This window comes from Chelonoidis abingdonii, chromosome 6 (genome assembly GCF_003597395.2).
Source record: "Chelonoidis abingdonii isolate Lonesome George chromosome 6, CheloAbing_2.0, whole genome shotgun sequence".
NCBI classification, from domain to species: Eukaryota; Metazoa; Chordata; order Testudines; family Testudinidae; genus Chelonoidis; species Chelonoidis abingdonii.
In genome coordinates, this window is record NC_133774.1 from 43,592,874 (window position 1) to 43,596,684 (window position 3,811).

Genomic DNA, 3,811 nt, shown 5'->3' on the forward strand with positions numbered 1-3,811 from the left:
CCAGATGTCGCAGGAGTATTGCACAACTCACTTTTGAGACAAGTGTCATGTTGCTTCCCTTTTTGATTTTATGCATTATGGATTTGTGTCTCATAATACATACCTTTTTTTTTTTTTGCTGCAGAGATACCATTTCCCAACAATGCAAGGAGGTTTTTTCTGTTGCCTTTTTGTGGTGAAATAACATGTAAAATATATATTTGTGTGCTATGATTTGCATAGACAACCTTACATACTTAATACAGGTGGACTGCATAGGGACATCTATAGTTAAGGTTGTCTAAGTGTTTCCATTTTAAATAACCATCTCTGTTCGATTCCTGTATACCAGTCAAGATATTTGGATATAGTTCGTGAAGGCCAGCAAATGAAGTAAAACTGGCTTTTGATCACCTCATCCTTCCCGTACATATAAGAGGTTTTGTATTTCCCAGAGTTGCAAAGTGTTTGTCTCAGAAGGTGGAACCAGTTGAGGAGATAACTTGAACAAAGGAGAAAAAGAAATAAATCTAAGGAAGGCAACAGAAGTAACAATGTCTCTGTTCTGTCAGTGATTCATACAGCAGGAAGAAGTGGTCTGGTAGCGCTAGATGCAGATGAGATCAGAAGAATGGGAGATGGTTTCCAGTGATATTCTAGGAGATTTATAGATACTGAAGTTAATGTGAAGTGGACTGAAGGGCCTTCAAGACTAGCAGGAGGGCAAAGAGATCATTCAGCAGATTCAAGAAGCCTTGGGCAAGCAGAACAAATGTTCTAATGTCCATGATAGAATCTTGCAGAAGCTCTCCAGGAGGTTTAACTTTGTAGCCATAGATTGGCTAAAGATGCCATGGTACCAAGATCTTAATAGATATGCCTGGTGAAAGACCCACCATTCTGCTTGTCACAAAGGATCTGCTCAGGCAAACACAATTTTCCTAGAAATTCTAATTCACTAGCGCAAGTGATCTAGGTATGAGGGAGCAAAACCTTTAATAAAAAGGGAGGAGGTGCTGCCAGATAAAGTTGATGTCTTCTAGAATACTCATCTGAAAACCATGTATTTTGTTGTCCTATATCAGAATAAAGAATGCCTGAGTCCCCTTCTGGTACAGGAGAAAAAAAATAGCTCCTTCTCAATCTCTAGTTCTGGACATCCTGCCTTTCCAGTGGTCAAAATTGCAATTAAATACCAGATTGATGTATCTTTTACAGTATTGTAGGGTGTGATGGTTCACTTTTCTATGCACATCATTCAGATGTGACCAAAAGCGTGAGAAAGCTTTGAAGAGAAAAATGATACTGTTAATAGGCATCCTAGTTCTCCCTTAAATTTGGTTGCTAATATTCAATGAAACTTAAGTTTATTCTCCATAATCTCATAGCCTCTTCTGTTGAGCCTCTTAAGTCTATTTGCTGTGTATCATAGCCTTTAATTTTTTTGCTATTACTTCTGCTAGAGTCAGGGAACTTTAATGTTCTATTCTGTAATGTAGAAGGACTTCCAGCAGGTAATATGAAGATCTCTTGTCCTCATGATCCTGCCTGAATTTATACCTAAAGCAGTTTCTACATTTCATCTGGCCTTGCCACTTCTGTCTTAATCCACAGAATTCCAGAGGGTATGCTACATTGCTCGGATGTCAAGATCCCATTGAATTTATCTTGTCCAAGGTTATTTATCTTGCATCAAGGCTTTACTGTGAGAAAGGTCAGGTAGTTTCCAAATAGAAAACTTAAAAATGGATTAATGAGCTGACTAGAAAGGAAACTTGGGAAGGGAAGTCCAAGGTGAATCCAATGGCCACTTGATCAGATAGCTGACACAGTAGACCTGGTGTATCTTGATTTTAATGACAGTCCCATGTGACATTCTCATAAGCAAACTTGGGAAATGTGGTCTAAATGAAATTACTTTAAAGGTGGGTGGACAACTGGTTGAAAGACCATACTCAAAGTAGTTAGTAATGGTTCACTGTCAGACTGGGAAGTCATATCTAGTGGAATGCTGTGGGGGTCAGTCCTTGTTCCGATACAATTCAGGGGTCAGTCCTGGTTCTGATATGGCTCAATATTCTCATGAATGATTTGGATAACGGAATGTAGAATATGCTTATAAAATCTGGGAATTACCCCAAGCTTTGGGGAGGAGGAGCAATTTTGAAAGTACTTTGGACACAGGATTAGAATTCAAAATGATCTTACCAAATTGGATAATTGGTCTGAATTCAGCCAGATGAAATTCAGTAAAGACAATGTAAAGTACTTCACTTAAGAAGGAAAAATGAAATGCACAACTACAAAATGGGGAGTAACTGACTAGGTGGTAGTACTGCTTGAAAGGCTCTGGGGGCCATAGGGTCACAAATTGAATGCGTCAACATTGTGATCCAGTTGTGAAAAAGACTAATATTCTGGTATAATAACATGTGTATTAATAGTATGCTCTACTCAGCACTGGTGAGTGCTCAAGTGGAATACTCTGTCCAATTCTGGGTGGCACACTATAGGGAAGATGTGGACAAATTGGAGAGTGCAGAGGAGATCAGTAAATGATTGAGAAAACCTGACCTATGAGGAAAGGTTAAAAAAACTTGGCTTGAAGACATGTCCCCTCTCAGTCTTCTTTCCTCCAGACTAATTAAGTATGCTAAGGTCTGTTATAAAGCGAACTGTAATCAGTTGTTCTTCATGTCCACTGAAAGTAGGACAAGACATAATGGGTGTAATTTGCAGCAGGAGAGGTTTAGGTTAGATATAAGGGAAAAGTTTCTAACTGTAAGGATAGTAAAACATGGCAATAGGCTTCCAAGAGAGGTTGTAGAATCCCCACCTGAAGGTTTTTAAGAACAGGTTGGACAAACAACTGTCAGGCATGCTTTAGCTGTACTTGGTCATGCCTCAGCACAGGGGGCTGGACTTGATGATTCTTCTTCGAGTGCTTGCTCATATTCATTCCAAGTAGGTGTGCGCGTGCCACGTGCACGTTCGTCGGAAGAATTTTCCCCTAGCAACACCCGAACCAAGAAAGACCGCGCGGTCGCAGGGGCCCTGTGGGCCTTTGCGGCCGTATAACGATGCCTGCCGACCGCGCTCTCAATCCGTTCTAGCCGTGTCGGTCGTTGGAAGTGGAGTGCGGTTAGCTGACTCCACATCCTAGCTTTCACCAGTTCTACTAGTGTCTTAGTTAGTTTAGTTGTTGGTAGTTGGTAATAGTTAATAGTTCGAAGTATCTGTTCTTAAACAGTAGTTGTATATAGTTAGTGGGCTGAGGTATTCCCTGCCGTCGGACCGGCCTCATGCCGGCTCTCGGCTGTCAAGCATGTCGGCTGTGTCGGATGCAAGGAGACCAGATGTTGACCTCAAGTGCCTGGGAATCCCATTGACGGAGAAGGCGCATTGAGTCTTAAACTGGGACAAAAAGGAGCGGACTCCCGTTAAGAGCTCTATGGAGGCGTGATCGCAGTTGGCGCCGCACGGCAGAACCACGTTTGGCACGGGAGAGCAGTAGCAAAGCACGGCGGGACCATAAGGTCTTCGTTGAGAGCCAGCCGGCGGGCGCTCGCATTTCACCGGCCGATGAAGGCGAAGGTCGCGGGTTCGCTCCGGAAGCGCGCCGACCAGGAAAGCCGTGCCGGCCGACCCACATCTGCCGGACGGTGCTCCGTACAGTGCTCGGGAAGGCCGTCGAGTCGGTGCCTGATAGTCCGGCAGTGCCGTGGTCGAGCTCGAGCGATTGGAGGATAGCAGCAACTTCACGACGGCGGACTGATAGCGTTCACTTGAGCTTCCTGCTCAGCGGCACGCGGTGGGGCCTTCCTCTATGGGA

General features: G+C 43.5%; 1 protein-coding gene and 1 long non-coding RNA gene across 4 annotated transcripts in view; one reads left to right on the forward strand and one right to left on the reverse strand.

The window, feature by feature from the left end:
* LOC116825245 (uncharacterized) overlaps window positions 1-3,811 on the reverse strand; it is a 295,317-nt gene that overhangs the window by 201,982 nt on the left and 89,524 nt on the right. The window lies entirely within an intron of this gene.
* Window positions 1-3,811, forward strand: part of ERBIN (erbb2 interacting protein) — a 247,127-nt gene that overhangs the window by 175,859 nt on the left and 67,457 nt on the right. The window lies entirely within an intron of this gene.